The sequence below is a fragment of the Scyliorhinus torazame genome, chromosome 6 (assembly GCF_047496885.1).
Source record: "Scyliorhinus torazame isolate Kashiwa2021f chromosome 6, sScyTor2.1, whole genome shotgun sequence".
Lineage (NCBI taxonomy): Eukaryota > Metazoa > Chordata > Chondrichthyes > Carcharhiniformes > Scyliorhinidae > Scyliorhinus > Scyliorhinus torazame.
In genome coordinates, this window is record NC_092712.1 from 279741924 (window position 1) to 279758744 (window position 16821).

A 16821-nucleotide genomic window follows, 5' to 3' on the forward strand; every position below is an offset into this window, starting at 1 on the left:
CTGCGGTCGGAGTACTTTAGGCTACATTGAGGAACGAGGCAGGGGTGCCCCCTGTCCCCCCTGCTGTTTGCCCTGGCAATCGAGCCACTGGCCATGGCGTTGAGGGAGTCTAGAAAGTGGAGGGGGCTGGTTCGGGGGGGAAGGGGGGGGGGGGGGGGAGAGCACCGGGTTTCACTGTATGCGGATGACCTGCTCCTGTACATTTCGGATCCGGTTGAGGGGATGGGGGTGGTCATGCAGATACCTAAAGATTTCGAGGACTTTTCAGGGTATAAGTTGAATGTTGGGAAAAGCAAGCTTTTTGTGATACATGCGAGGGGCCAGGAAGAGAGACTGGGAGAGCTACCGCTTAAGATGGTGGAGAGGAGCTTTCGCTGTTTGGGCATACAGGTGGCTAAGAGTTGGGATGGCCTGCACAAGCTCAATCTAGCATGGCTGGTGGATCAGATGGAGGAGGACTTTAAGAGGTGGGACATGCTGCCGCTTTCCCTGGCGGGCAGGGTGCAGTCCGTGAAGTTCCCCATGTTCTTGTTCATCTTCCAGTCCCTTCCCATCCTCATCCCCAAGTCCTTCTTCAAGCAGGTGAATAGGATTATCACGAGATTTGTGTGGGCAAACAAGACCCCGCGTGTTAAGAGACTGTTCTTAGAGCGCAGTCGGGGTGAGGGTGGGCTGGCGCTGCCGAACTTCTGCAGCTATTATTGGGCAGCGAATATATCCATGATTCGGAAATGGGTAGGAGAGGGAGGGGGGCGGTATGGAAACGGTTGGAGGCGGAATCTTGCAGGGATACTAGCCTGGGGGCATTGATAACGGCACCGCTGCCGCTCCCGCCGACACGGTACACCACGAGCCCGGTGGTGATGACGACATTGAGGATCTGGGGTCAGTGGAGACGGCACAAGGGGGTGGGGGGGGGGGGGGGGTAGGGGCCTCAGTTTGGACCCCGATATGAAACAATCACAGGTTCGTTCCAGGTAGAATAGACAGGGGTTCCTAAGCTGGCACAGAGCGGGTATTAAAAGGATGGGGGACTTGTTTATTGACAGGACGTTTGCTAGCCTGAGGGCGCTGGAAGAGAAATTTGGGTTGCCCCCAGGGAATACCTTTAGGTACCTGCAGGTCCGGGCTTTCGTGAGGAAACAGGTGGAGGAATTTCCGCTGCTACCGGCCCGGAGGATACAGGACAGGGTGGTCTCGGGCATGTGGGTAGGAGACGGAAAGGTATCGGACATATACCTGGAGCTGCAGGAGGCGGAGGATGCCTCGGTGGAAGAGCTGAAGGGCAAGTGGGAGGAGGAGATGGGTGAGGAGCCGGATGAGGGCCTGTGGGCAGATGCCCTGGGCAGGGTCCAATTCCTCCTCATCTTGTGCCAGGCTTAGCCTGATTCAATTTAAGGTGGTGCACCGGGCGCATATGACAGTGGCGAGAATGAGCAAGTTCTTTGGGGTGGAGGACAGGTGTGTGAGGTGTTCGGGGAGCCCAGTGAACCATGTCCATGTGTTTTGGGCATGCCCGACACGTACAGAATTTTGGAGAGGCTTTGTAAAGGCTATGTCCAAGGTCTTAGACACTCGGGTAAAGCCGAGTTGGGGGATAGTGATACTTGGGGTGTCAGAAGATCGAGGAGTGCAGGAGTTGAAAGAGGCCGTAGTCTTGGCCTTGGCCTCCTTGGTAGACCGGAGACGGCTCTTGTTAACATGGAGGGATGCAAAACCCCCAGGTGTGGAGACTTGGGTCAGTGACATGGCTGGGTTTCTAAGTTTGGAAAGGATAAAGTTTGCCTTAAGAGGGTCCTTGCAGGGGTTCTCCAGGCGGTGGCAACCGTTCCTTGACTTTCTCGCAGAACGTTAAGTGGAGGTCAGCAGCAACAGCAAACCAGATGGGGGGGTGGGGGGTGGGGTGGGCGGTATGGGTGGTGGATAGATTTCACTGGTAAAGGGCAGATACCCCACCTTGTTTTGTTGGATTGGATTTGTTTATTGTCACGTGTACCGAGGTACAGTGAAAAGTATTTTTCTGCGAGCAGCTCAACAGATCATTAAGTACATGAGAAGAAAAGGGAATAAAAGAAAATACATAATAGGGCAACACAAGGTATACAATGTAACTACATAAGCACTGGCATCGGATGAAGCATACAAGGGTGTAGTGTTAATGAGGTCATTTAGGAGTCTGGTGACAGTGGGGAAGAAGCTGTTTTTGAGTCTGTTTGTGCATGTTCTCAGACTTCTGTATCTCCTGCCCGATGGAAGAAGTTGGAAGAGTGAGTAAGCCGGGTGGGAGGGATCAATGATTATGCTGCCCGCTTTCCCCAGGCAGCGGGAGGTGTAGATGGAGTCAATGGATGGGAGGCAGGTTTGTGTGATGGACTGGGTGGTGTTCACGGCTCTCTGCAGTTTCTTGCGGTCCTGGGCCGAGCAGTTGCCATACCAGGCTGTGATGCAGCCCGATAGGATGCTTTCTATGGTGCATCTGTAAAAGTTGGTAAGGGTCAGTGTGGGCATGCCGAATTTCCTTAGTTTTCTGAGGAAGTATAGGCGTGTTGTGCTTTCTTGGTGGTAGCGTCGATGTGGGTGGACCAGGACAGATTTTTGGAGATGTGCACCCCTAGGAATTTGAAACTGCTAACCATCTCCACCTCGGCCCCGTTGATGCTGACAGGGGTGTGTACAGTACTTTGCTTCCTGAAGTCAATTACCAGCTCTTTAGTTTTGCTGGCATTGAGGGAGAGATTGTTGTCACTACACCACTCCACTAGGTTCTCTATCTCCCTCCTGTATTCGGACTCATCGTTATTCGAGATCTGGCCCACTATGGTCATATCGTCAGCAAACTTGTAGATGGAGTTGGAACCAAGTTTTGCCACGCAGTGTGTGTACAGGGAGTAGAGTAGGGGGCTAAGTACGCAGCCTTGCGGGGCGCCGGTGTTGAGGACTATTGTGGAGGAGGTGTTGTTGTTCATTCTTACTGATTTTGGTCTGTTGGTCAGAAAATCGAGGATCCAGTTGCAGAGTGGGGAGCCAAGTCCTAGGTTTTGGAGATTTGATATGAGCTTGGCTGGGATTATTGTGTTGAAGGCGGAGCTGTAGTCAATAAATAGAAGTCTAATGGAATCCTTGTTTTCGAGATGCTCTAGGGATGAATGTAGGGCCAGGGAAATGGTGTCTGATGTGGACCGGTTGCAGCGGTATGCGAATTGCAGTGGATCAAGGCGTTCTGGGAGTATGGAGGTGATGCGCTTCATGATCAACCTCTCGAAGCACTTCATTACGACTGAAGTCAGGGCCACTGGTCGGTAGTCATTGAGGCACGTTGCCTGGTTCTTCTTTGGTGGTCTTCTTGAAGCAGGTGGGGACCTCGGAGTGGAGTAGGGACAGGTTAAAGATGTCCGTGAATACCTCTGCCAGCTGGTCCTCGCAGGCTCGGAGTGCACGACCAGGGATCCCGTCTGGGCCCGTCGCCTTCCGAGGGTTCACTTTCAGGAAGGCCAATCTGACTTCGGAAGCTGTGATGGTGGGTATGGGTGAATTATGGGCTGCTGGGGCACTCGCCAGCGGATTGTTGGTTACCTGCTCGAACCAAGCATAGAATGCATTGAGTTCATCGGGGAGGGGTGCGCTGCTGCCAGAGATACTATTCGGCTTCGCTTTGTAGCCCGTTACGTTGTTTAGTCCTTGCCACAACCGCCGAGAGTCTGTCTGTGACTCTAGCTTGGTTTGATATTCTCTCTTGGCATCTCGGATGGCTTTGAAAGATGGTCGTACCTGGATTTCTTGTGTAGGTCAGGGTTGTCTGCCTTGAACGCCTCAGATCTGTCCTTCAGTAGGGAGTCAATCTCGCTATTGAGACATGGTTTCCTGTTGGGGAACGCATGTACTGCTTTCTTTGGCACACAGTCGTCCACACATTTGCTGATGAAGTCTGTGACGGTGGTGGCGTACTCATTTAAGTTGGTCGCTGAGTTCTTAGATATGGACCAGTCCACTGTCTCTAAGCAGTCACGTAAGAGCTCTTCTGTCTCCTCGGACCTGCACTGCACAACCTTCTTAGCTGGATTCTCCCGCTTGAGTTTCTGCTTATATGCCGGGAGAAGGAGCACCGTCTTATGGTCTGATTTCCCAAAGTGCAGTCGGGGGATGGAACGGTAGGCGCCCTTGACTTTTGAGTAGCAGTGGTCAAGAGTGTTGTCGCCCCTGGTAGGACAGGAGATGTGTTGGTGGAATTTTGGCAGTACACTCTTGAGGTTGGCCTTGTTGAAGTCTCCGGCCACGATGAACAAGGACTCCGGGTGTTCTGTTTCGTAGTTGTTTATTACTGTGTATAGTTCATCCAGCGCCTTCCTCACTACTGCCTGGGGTGGGATGTAGACCGCTGTGATCATGGCTGAAGTGAACTCACGTGGAAGATAATAGGGGCGGCACTTCGCGGTCAGGTATTCCAGGTCTGGGGAGCAGTAGGTCGCCAGAGTCACCACATCCAAGCACCAGGAGGAGTTGATGAGGAGGCACACCCCTCCACCCTTCGCTTTGCCTGATGATGCCATGCGGTCCGCCCGGTGAATTGAGAAGCCTTCAGGTTGTATGGCACAGTCCGGTGTGGCGGGGGTGTGCCATGTCTCTGTGAAACAGAGCACACTGCAGTCTCTTACTTCCCTCTGAGAGGTAAGTCTGGCGTTAAGTTCATCCAGCTTGTTTTCGATCGCTTGGACGTTGGCCAGGAGTATGCTGGGGAGAGGCGTCTTGAAACCGCGTTGCTTCAGCCTAACCTGCAGACCGCCGCATTTCCCTCGCTTCCTCGGTCAGCAGCCGCTGCTGGATGATCCTGGGATCCGATGGCAGATGGCAGCTCTTGTGGAAGGTAGATGGTTGCGTCTGGCGGGGTCCAGGGCGCTGGCGGGGAACAGGGCACTGTTTACGTATCTGGGGTCACGCCTGGCAGGGTCCCGGGCACTGGTTGAGGTAGAGGGGCTGCTAGGGGGGCATGTTTGCGGTCTGGATGGGTCCCGGCGTTCTGCGGGACCCATCCAGATCGCAAACGTTAATTTGCTTTTCTTTACTATTATTATTATGTTTTTGTTGCTTTCTTTCTGTAGTGGTTTGTAAAATTTTGTAAAAATTTGGAATAAAAACATATTTTAAAAAATAAATAATTTAACCACTCCACTTACACAGACAGGCAAAGGCAATTCTGGCATTTACAAACCAATTTTTCTTCTGTTCGGGGTATTTGTTCAGAACCCTTTTCTAAAGCCTGCCTCGGTGCTTTCTTTCTTGACCTCTCTGGTCGAATTCTCTAAGCTCCGCCCACCGACTCAAACAAAGGTTCTGTCCTGAGGAGGCCAGACATGAATTCATTATTATCAGATTGGCTGTCTAATTTCCCAAAAACGAGCACTGCAATTCACACGCAACTAACTTTCCATTGACGGGCTGATAGTCATCAGACTCTGTGATGGGCTAATGGCTGGTCAAACAAGGTTGTCCTGAATGACAATAAATCTCGACTGGATCATCCTGGCTGAAGTGGGGCATATTATGTATTCCCACTAACAAGGTTATGTCTGAATGTGACAAGGTAACTCAGACAGTGGGCATATCCCTCTGACTCTGCTGTTAGCAGTCTTTTCCCTCAGTCTGTTAACCCCTAAATTGCCTGCTACATCTTGGACCTCATTTCGGACCCAAGTTCCTAACATCTCCCTATCTAGAAAGCAGCCTGGCTGAACAATGTGAAAGCAAAGAAACATAGAAAATAGCCATTCATTGTGATCATGGCTGATCCTCCAACTCAACACCATACTCCTGCTCTGCTCTCTCTCTCCATACCCTTTAGCATCTAGAAATACATGTATTTCTTAAACATAATCAGCAACCTGGCCTCCACAGGCTTCTGTGGTAGAGGATTCTACAGATTCACATTACAAGTGAAGAAATTTCTCCTCACCTCAGTCCTAAATAGCTTATCCAGGCTCCTGAAACTGTAGCCCCTTGTTTTAGACCCCCCCACCCCCCAGCCAGTGGAAACAGGGGGCGGGATTCTCTGATCCTTAGATTCCGGGCCACCGATTCTCCGGCGACTGGAGAAATGGCGCCAATGCGCGGTCGGGGCTGCTTAACACGGACCCCCCCGGCGATTCTTCGTGCACGACGGGCCGAGCTCCGCCGGCGTCGTTCGCGTGTGGTCCTCCCCGGCGGGACCTCGCCATTCTGGCTGCGGGGGCTGTCCTGGTTTGGGGGGGGGGCCTCCACAGTGGCCAGGCCCTTGATCGGGGGCTGCCGATCGGCGGGAGGGCTATGTTCCTCCGCGCCGGGCCCCTGTGGGTTGGGGGGAAAATCGCTGCTCCTAGCGGCCAGATGATAACCGACATAAAACGCTCCGGCGCTAAAACGGAGAATCCCGCCCAGGATCCCTGCATCCAGTCTGTCTAGCCCTGGGAGAATTTTATACACTTCAATAAGATCCCCTCTCATTTTTCTACTCCAGGGATTACTGGTCCAGTCAACCCAAACTCTAGTCGTGCAACAATCCTGCCATCCCAGCAATCAATCCTGGTTTCTTTACTGCCGTTGGTCAAAAATCCTGGAATTACCTCCCTAAAACTCCTATGCCACATGGACTGCAGCAGTTGAAGAAGGTGGCTTATCAACACCACCTTGAGGGCAATAAATACCGACCTTGCCAGCAACACTCATCCAATGAACAAAAAATGAATATGTGACAAGAATGAATATGTGATAAATAAATAGCTGTTTTTCAGGTTGGAAGAAGGTTTGTAATGGAGTTCCCCAGGAGCCAGTATTGGGACACTTATTATTGTCACAAGTAGGCTTACATTAACACTGCAATGAAGTTACTCTGAAAATCCCCTAGCCTCTACACTCCAGCGCCTGTTCGGGTACACTGAAAGAGAATTCAGAATGTCCAATTCACGTCTTTCAGGACTTGTGGGAGGAAACCGGAGCACCCGGAGGAAACCCACGCAGACACGGAGAGAACGTGCAGACTCCGCATAGACAGTGACCCAAGCCGGGAATCGAACCTGGGACTCTGGCGCTGTGAAACAACAGGGCTAACTCTTCCTGATATATATTAATGACCTAGACTGTGGAGTACATGGCATTATTTTTTAATTTATGGATGATAAAATTATTGGAAATGTCAACTGTGATGAGGATAGTCTTGAACTTCAAAAGGACATAGACACATTGGTGGATTGGGCAGACAAGTGGCAGATGAAGTTCAATGCACAGAAGTGTGAGATGATTAATTTTAGCAGGAAGAATATGGAGAGACAATATAAAATAAAGGGAGAAACTCTAATGGAGGTGCAGGAACAGAGGACCCTTGGTGTATATGTCCATAAGTCAATGAAGGTGACATGGCAGGTTGAGAGAACAATTAATAAAGCATAGTATCTTCAACTTTATTAATTGGGGCACTGAGTACAAGAGTAAAGGGTGAACTTGTATGAGACATTAGTTAGGCCTCATCTGTAGTACTGCATCCAGTTCTGGACACCATACTTGAGGAAAGATGTGAAGGCATCAGAAAGAGTACAGAGGAGACTCACCTGATTCCAGGGCTAAAGAACTGTAGCTATGAGGATAGATTGGAGAAATTTGGACAGTTTTTCTTGGAGAAGAAATTGCTGAGAGGAGACTTGATAGAGGTATTTAAGATCCTAAGGGCTATAGACAGGATAAATAGTGAGAAACTGTTCCTACTCAAGAGAGCATAAAAAATTTGAGGGCAGATTCAAAATAATGGACAGAAAGAGTGAAAGTGACGTAAGGAAAGAAAATTCAGCCGGAGGGTGGTTGGAGTCTGGAACGAACTTCCTGAGAAGGTGGCGGAGGCAGGTCTGATAGAGGTATTCCAAAGGGAATTGAATTGCTATCTGAAAAGTAAGAACGTACAAGGATACAGGGGTATGGCAGGGGAATGGGATTAGGAAAAATGTTCTTTCAGAGAGCCAATGAAGACTTGATGGACCAAATGGCCTCCTTCAGCACTGTAAAGATTCTGTGATTCTGTAATATATTTTATAGATATCACTTCTTGGCCTTTTGGCTAAGATCAAGCGTGTAATGCCTGGATCTGGTATGCCTCTCTTGTGGGGACCATGAATTGGATTCAATTTAAATTGTTTTTTGGAGCAGGCAAGGAGCTGGATTAGGGGTTTGCCCCTGTCCACACTGCGCTTTGGCTTTGTAACTCTGACAAAGGAATAAAAAAATATATATAATATATATATATATTATAGATCATGCAGTCAAAATCCAGTCCCATCTCATGTGACAGAACTGTGATCCAAACAGATAGTCAGCTTGCTCCTTAATTTCATAATTTTGGTATTTGAACCAAAACTTTTGTATGCTTGAAAACATTGCCAGTCTTGAGCAGTAACTGCAAAAGAGTCAAATCTGTGTCACTTCTCTTTTCTGAAACTTAACCAGGCACACAGAAGGGATGAACTGCATGTTTGTGCCTATGTATCACTGAATTGAAGTCCGATAGTGCAAGTGGAGGCAATTTGGCCCATTGGGTCTGTAGTGACCCTCGGAAAGAGCACCCTACCTGCGGCCACATCCCACTCTATCCACGTAACCCCATAACCCCACCTAACTTGCACATCTTTGGACACCAGGGGGCAATTTAACATAGCCAATCTACCTAACCTGCACATCGTTGTGTAGCCATCTGGGATGGCCACTTCCAACTAGGTACAAAGAAACTCGCAAAGCCTAGCAGGTAAAATGGACAAGCCAAGACTCAGGCAGGCTCAGAGCCTGAAATGCATATTTGTAAGCAAGAAATCCAGACGGTATCGAAACTCCATCCAATTAGCATTTTAATGGGGCCGATTAGCATTTGATGGCCCATCTTCACCAAAACAAAGGACTGGTACTCAAGCAACCAGGACAGTCCCAGACATTTCGGCGCCACTCTCTGTTCAAGGGAAATGCAAACAACGGGGTCAGTGACCGCTTGGGACATGCCCAGCCATCCAGATCCCCGCCCATTTATTGGCTAAAGAATCGAACGGAGTGATCACGGATCATCCAATTAGTATGGCCCAAATCGAAGGACCAATAAAAAGAGCGTGAAACACCCCCGAGTATAAGAAGAAGAGTTCGCCATACGTTCGCTCTCTCTTGGCCTTGGTACCCCGGTCACGGTCATCGGCAATCGTAGCAACACCAGAAGCGAGTCCAAGTTCAACGCTCGCTACCAGACGGATGAGCCCAGCTGAGCAGCAGTTACCTTCGAACCCGAGAGATCCAGAATTGAACAGCGGCCACTGTTTTCTGACCTAAACCGGGTGCCCGAAGTTAAGTACAGGTTGTCTTAGTTGATAGGTGTAGTTAACTGGTAGAGTTTATGTTGCATGACTAATTGTGTGTAAATAAAGTACCCTTGACCTTGAACTAACTGGTGTTTGGCTCTTTGAAACTTGTGGTGGTATCATTCGATACCTGGCGAATCTAAGCAGTAAGACATATAACATAGAAAGAAGGGCAAACTCACTGACAGCCATAACTGGAACAGAGCCACAGAAAAGACAGAGTAAAAGAAAAGGGCAACAGTTGGACTGTGGGAGAAAGCTGGAGCACTCAGAAGAAAACCACAGAGACACGGGGAGAACATCTAAACTCCACGCAGTCACACAAGGCTGGAATTGATCCCAGGTCCCTGCTGCTGTGAGGCAGCAGTGCTAACCACTGACACAAATTGAGTTACTAAACCAGCTTTGAGAATGTGGGGCAAGGGTGGGGGCAAACAGTTTCCTACAAGGGTAAAGGGAAGGATTTTTTTTTTTAAATTCAGCACCAAAGCTTTATTCGCAATGTTTTCACAATTATTTATGCGCCCGCCAACTTAGCTGGGGATGATGTGCAAAGGGCATAAGTAAGAAGAGTGTAGAGGCTTGTTGCTTTTAAAAGCGGGGGTACCATTCCAGAATAAAAACTTACAGTATGGTTATTTATTACAACAGCATTTTTTTAAAAAGTGTGCGTGAATTCAGTAGAGCACAAGTGATGCAAAACGTAACACCCTGCAAATGCTGTAAAAACACTTCAAATCCTGCTCAGCCATTTCCAACACGACGAAGATTTTTGGAGCAGGTTTATTCCTGGAACTGAGCCTGCCCTGGAACTTGCACATCCTCTTTGATCCCTGCAAGACAAGACCGAGTAATTTGACAGCTTGGCCTGATTATTATCCCCTCCCCGCAACACCCACCAACTTTCAGGAGCTTGTGGAAAGAATGACATCGAACTCTGAAAAGTGTCTCAAATTCTAGCTCCTGAAATGGTTCTGCATTATTGGAAAATCATTCTACTGGTTACTAAAATTTAAAGAGAACAATTTACACCATAGCACAGCTCACAGTAGTATCACTGTAATCAGCAGCTCTCTGTAATAAACTGAAGTTTGCTTTCATTCTCCCCTCCCAATTGACATAACTTTTCAGAAAATCCAAGTCAGTAATCGTAGAGTGTCACGTTCAGTGCAGCACAGTGTTTAAAGCCACAACAACTCCAGGCTCTGCTTTCAAAATAAGGCAGTACACACTCTCACAACCATTTCCTGTACAGGTTTCTAATTTGAACTGTTCAGTAGGTGCCAATCTGCAGACCAGAAATTATTCTGATCACTTCCTGCAGCCCGCTCTGAACTGTGCATTTTACAGGTTAGTTTGAAAGCAAAGCGTCAGCAGACATCAAAAGCCCAGGCTGCTGGCATCCTCGTTATTCGTTGGTGACACTGTGGCCACAGAACCAACCGACAAAACGCAAAATAACCTGAGCAAGTGGTTTAAACATAGCTCCTTCTAAACCAACTCAAAAAGAGTTCTTTGGGCAAGGCCATAGCCATACCTGATTGTCTGAAACAAGTGCATGTGTGTGAAACAAGTTAACTTTAATCCATCAATGGCTGCAGGTTGCAGCCTGGATACTTGAATTATAAGGAGGACTGGACAGCAGGCAGAGGGGGGGGGGGAGGTTTGTTGTTATAGGGGATGGGGGTGGTCTTTTGGGGTATTATATTATAGCTAGAAAAAGGGGCAGGAGATGTGGATTGAGATATAAGGGTTTTTGGCATTTAGAGTTTGGTTTGGGAGCGACGGTTATTGGTGCTGTGTTATGTTTGTAAATAATTGAAAATGCCTTGAATAAAAATATTTGTTTCAAAAATGAGGAGGACTCGTGCTGACAACAATCTTGCACCTGTCAGAGGAAAGAGATTCTTGGAAGTGTTCAAAAGAGCTACGGCAGTATCTTCCATAACTCTGGCTTCTGCAGACAATATTCCTGATTGTTTTGATTCAACTATTTTATTCATGCATGGAATGGGAGGGTCACTGAAAAGGGTGGTACTTATTGCCCATGCCTTATTTCTCTTTTGGGAAGGAGGGGGGTCCTTGGGGATTATGGGCCTTCCTCAGTGAAGCACTGGTAGCAGATTGAGTCAACTGAGTGGCTGACACTTCAGGGGACAGTTAAGGGCCAACCACAATGGTCTAGGACATCAGGCACATTTGGGCCACACCAAGTAATGATGGCAGGCTTCCTTCCCTGAAGGCCCTTAGTGAGCCAGTTGGGTTTATATGACAAACCACAGCTCTGTGGCCACTTGAACGGATAACAACTTTATTCAAAAAAAATTTAACTGAATTCAAAATCTCAACTGCCGTGGTGAGATTTGAACTCGCACTCTGGATTTTTCAAACAGGCTTCTGGTCCAGTAACATAATCACCACACCATCAGACCACAATGTGGATCTCAAGGGGTGCTGCTGGGTGCATTATAATACAAAAAGGCTCCAGATTCAATCACAGGACCACCTTCAAATGGGTAGGTTCAGCCAGGGAGGTAGACAGTAAAGTGTTACAACTAGCTGTGAGCATTCCTGTCGCTGGCCCTTGCATGAATAAAACACATGAATATCAGATGCTGACACCATTTATTGTCACATATGAAATAACTTGTATTTATATAACACATTTCACAACCCCAGGTTAACCCAAAGCACACTAAGGAAGTGCTTTTAAAGTGTAGACACTGTTGTAACGCAGGAAATTCAACCAAAAATTTGCTCCCAGCTTGTTTCAACAAACAGCAATGAGACAATCATCTATTCTTAGGCATTGGTTCAAGGATAAATTGACCAGGAAACTGGGGAAAACTTCCATGCTCTTCTTCAAAACAGTGCCATGAAATCTTTTACACCTACCCAAGGGGAGCAGGCTTGGTACCTCTGTTTACAGGCTCTTCCTATAAAAATGAAGATTGCCAAAGTACCAGGTAAGTACTGACAAACTATTATATTCAGTGCAACGCCTTCACCCCACACACCCTTAGCATGGGTCACTGCCTTCTGGAAAAGCTATGAGGCGAAAAGATGAGATGAAAACATGCATCATTTAAAGTGAGAGATTCATATCTAAAGTTATTTTTCCTTCGCCAAAAGGTAGTCTGGAAAAAGTACTGAGGCCAAGGAAGTCTTCACATCCTTGTACTCAAATCCCTTTATAGACTTGCCCCCCCTCACTCCTATTTTTGTTTCTGCATTGTTCTAATTCTGGCCTCTTATGCAACCCCAAATTCCTTTGCCGATCTATTGCCTCGGCCCCAAGCTCTGGATCTAGGTGTAAACCTCACCACGTATCTCTTCTACTTTCAGATATTCCTTAAAACACACTTTTTGACCAAGCTTTTGTCTTAACATCGTCTCATGTGGCGCAATGTCAAATTTTGTTCTTGCCAACATTTCAGTAAAGTCCCTTGGGACATTGGAGCTGCCTTATAAATGCAATTTACTGATCAGGAACATACAAAACACAATATTTGAAAATGGACAAAATAATGATCGCACATGCTTTGTTCCATTCCCCTGTTCCTTGCACACACCACTTCTAAAACAAAAGTTTAAAAATTGCACTTACAACAGTTGTGTCCTGCTTTTAAAATACAACTAGCACTCTGATGTCAGCTAGTTGCATTTATCGACTGTCGCAAGGCATTTCGTACAAATATGAGAGGAATGGATATCAAACTTTTGCTGGAGGTTTAGATCATAAAAGGTTGGTCAAAAAGGAAATCTATTTAAGTCAAGTTTTGAACATGGAGAAGAGGGCCAGGAGACAGATTAGTTTGGTGGGGTGGCTTCAAAGAATGAGAGCAAAGCATGTGTGTCTGTGTGGAAAAACAAGTATGCACTTAACTCTCTTTACACCAGACAACGTGGAGATAAATTCTCATGCCCTTAATCGAGGAGTCCTGTTTGAGGGAAGCCAGGAAAGTAACGTTTCCCCCACCCCACAGTATGGTGAGTCAGGCTTCCACTCCTTACAAGGGAGGACACCAGGGCAGAATGGTGGCGCAGCGGTTAGGACTGCTGCCTCACGGCACCGAGGTCCCAGGTTCGATCCCGGCCCTGGGTCACTGCCCTTGTAGAGTTTGCACATTCTCCTCGTGTTTGCGTGGCTTTCGCCCCCACAACCCAAAAATGTGCAGGCTAGGTGGATTGGCCATGCTAAATTGGATACTCTAAATTTATTTTAAGAAAGGGGAGGACAACACTCAAAAGAAATGATCTAATTTTAAATAGGCTCTTCACATTGTGAAGTTAGGCTGGCTCAATTCCATTGAGATTAGAAAGAAAAGTAACTTGCATTTATACAGCATCTTTCAGAACCTCAGGGCACCACAAACACTTTACAAAGTACTTTTCAGGTGCTGTCACTGTTGTAATGTAGGAAATTCAGCAGCCAGTTTTCATACAACAATGAGGTAATAATTGCATAATATTTCCATCATCACATGATTATAGATGTGAAACATTAACTGTTTCTCTCTCCGCAGATGCTACCTCTTTTCTTATCAGAATAACAGAGTGAATAGAGTTAGCACTACTTGGGCCAACAACTTGCTCAATATGGACATCCATGAACTGCAGGTGGACCTGAAGTAAATAAAGACTGGTTTAGCCAGAATTCCAACAACCAGGTTAGCCACTGTTATGATCAGAAAGACTGCAAGACCATGGTCACCTCTGCCACTCAGCATGACACTTAGACAATGATTTAAAATCACACTTTTAACATAATAAAACATCCCAAGGTGCTTCGCGTAAAGGAACTTTAAAACTTGAGACACTGCGTCACACAACACAAAATTAGCTCGGGCAGATGGTCAAAAGGTTTGGTCAAACTAGTAAGTTTTAAAAGAAGCGTCTTAAAGAGGCAGAGATGTTAAGGAAATCAAAATGTTTAGGGCCTAGGTGGCTGAAGGTGCAGTCACGTGCGGCAGAACAATTAAAATCGGGGATGCTTTAAGAGGCCAGAATAAAATACAAGCGGCAGGGATAATAATAATCTTTATAAGTGTCACAAGTAGGCTTCTGTGGCCCAAAGGTTAAAGATTTTTCTCTTCATAACCCATGTTCCAATTAGTAACATTATTCTTCAAATACTGTACAATTTGTTTTAAAGTGACAATAAGTATCACTGTAAAATCAATTATATTTGTTACAAGCTGCATTGGCAGTGTTCAAAGAATCAGGGCATTAGAAGAGAAACAATGAATTTGTTTGTTTCTCGGGAATTTAAAAGAAACAAAGGGTTTATTTCAAACCAATCAATAAGTTTACAGAACCATTTAGAAAGTCTAAATCTGCTTTCCAAAACACACCAGCAAGCAATAAAGGTTCCCTGGCTCCTGCATCCTGACTCCACTTTGCACTTGGCGTGTGTTGCCTACTTTGCAAGTTACTTGATTTTACAACTCTTTGGAGAAAATGCGCTTCAAAACAACCATCGCCCAGCCGTGAGGGGGGCAGGATTCGTGGGCTTGAAAAAGAGAAAAATTAGGTTTGGGGTCATCCTTTTAAAGCGACGGGCAACCAATGTCTCAACATGATCCCACCGTGACTGGACTGAGCTGAGCAGGCCCCTGTTGCATTTAAAAGTGGGGTGGGTGGGGAAGCGGCTCACTGAGCAAGAGAAGCAGAATGAAGCTTCCCAAACCGTGTGCTTTGACACCAGCTCCACAAATAGCACCGAAGTCGCATTCTAATCATGGTTTCCACTGCCCGCCTTGCTGACCAATGGGCGGGCGGGGTGTTTGCAGCCCTGACTTGCTCTCCTCGTGTGCTGCAGCCCCCTCCCTGGTAGTCGAAGCGCCTGAAGCCGCTCCATCTGCACCTTGCCGGGGGGGGGGGGGGGGACTGCAGACCTCTGGTGCCAGACACGGGCCCCACGCTCTGGCACTCTGCCCATCTCCAAATCCCTGCAGCCCTCATAAAATATACACACGCCGATAGAGAGGGGGTGGGGGGAGCGGGGCTGGCGGCAACTGGTGACCAGCAAGCAGAGCAATAATCAGGCACAGAGCGCGGGGCCCAGCTGCAAACTAGTGAATACTCTTCAGCGGCCAGCGGGGCAATGCACAAAGCCCCATTCAAACAAAATACTAACATTTTGGGGGGGGGGGGGGGGGGGGACATTGCAGCCTGGTTTCAATTTATTATAATTACTCTTTTTTTAAATCAGCCTCTTTCACCAGGAGGTTGACTTTTAATAGTTAGCGATTCACTCCAATGCGGATTGAAAGAAGCGGTGACTGACCTGCTTTCTGCTCTGGTCGTCCTCTCCAGCATCTCAGCCAGCCTCTGCCGCCCGCTTGTCAGTGGCGCCTCCACACGCACACGCGCGCCTCCTGCTGGCCGCGCTCTCCAACACACCACCGCAAATAAAAAACCCACCACCCCAACCCAGCTGGCAAGTTTCGCACAGAGCATTCAAGACTTTATTTCTTTTTTAGATCAAAAGTATCCGAGCTCAGCGTTTTCCTGTCAGTGAGGCTGGCAGGTTTTTCTCTGCCTGGCGGTCCCTGGGTTGTGTAAAAGTATGGTTGCGCCCAGTGTGGGGGAGGATGCTGGATTGTGGTGGCCTCTGCTGGGGGCGGGGGAGACTTTTACAGCTGTCAGCCAGGAGGGACTTTGCTGACTGACTGAGCGAGAGAGAGAGAGGCACTATATTTGAAAACTTGGTTCAAAGTGGGAATCCAGTGCATCGGGGAAAAGCGGTTTGCTTTACCCTGAAACAGCCTGTGGCCAGAGGCGTATAGCTTGAAGTGTGCCACCCTGCACCAAGCTTGGCTGACCAGGAGCCGGCACTCCCGCTCTTAACGCCTGCCATTGGCATTTTCTTGAAGGATTTTGCAGGTTGATTCTCAATCTGCTTGGGTGGACTATGGGTGTCTTCCATAAGGTTTGCTGCAAGAGGTAGTGTGCTGAACGGGGATTCAGTGAAGGGAGGAGAGGAGGAGGCTTTTAAAATAAAAACTATTTTTCAGCTTCCATTATTTGATTTTCACTTTGGTGCAGCAAAGGGTCAGGTAAATCCGTAATTAGTATTACAATAGTCCTCAACTTTATAATGTTCGGGCGGCATGGTGGCACAGTGGTTAGCACTGCTGCCTCTGCCTCACGACGGTGAGGACCAGGGTTCGATCCTGGCCCAGGATCACTGTCCATGTGGAGTTTGCACATTCTCCCAGTGTTTGCGTGGGTCTCACCCCCACAACCCATGGATGTGCAGGGTAGGTGCATTGGCCACACTTTTGAGGTAAACCAACCAAATCGAAGAACGGAAACAAACTTAGGGACAAAGCAAAAAGGGTCGCTCCTGTTAGAGGCAATTAAAGAGGTCAATAAAGCACCCCAACCCCTTCGCCCATCGGGCACGGAAGCCCTCAATGGTGCCAGTGGACACCTGTTATGGGCCAGGGTTTAGAGAAACCCCAAA

General features: G+C 47.7%; 1 protein-coding gene and 1 non-coding gene across 3 annotated transcripts in view; one reads left to right on the top strand and one right to left on the bottom strand.

Annotated features, from left to right (window-relative positions):
- The window catches only part of elmo1 (engulfment and cell motility 1 (ced-12 homolog, C. elegans)), a 370865-nt gene extending 355062 nt beyond the window's left edge, over positions 1 to 15803 (bottom strand). Inside the window, exon 1 of one of the 2 annotated variants that reach the window (XM_072509748.1) lies at positions 15640 to 15803. The gene's annotated coding sequence lies outside the window, so the exon portion shown is untranslated. The remainder of the gene's footprint in view (positions 1 to 15639) is intronic. The other variant, XM_072509746.1, reaches the window with a different exon arrangement.
- LOC140425966 (U2 spliceosomal RNA) lies at positions 8055 to 8245 on the top strand. The gene has a single exon (XR_011948105.1). It is a non-coding gene; the product is annotated as a U2 spliceosomal RNA (small nuclear RNA).
- Positions 15804 to 16821: the final 1018 nt, after the last annotated feature.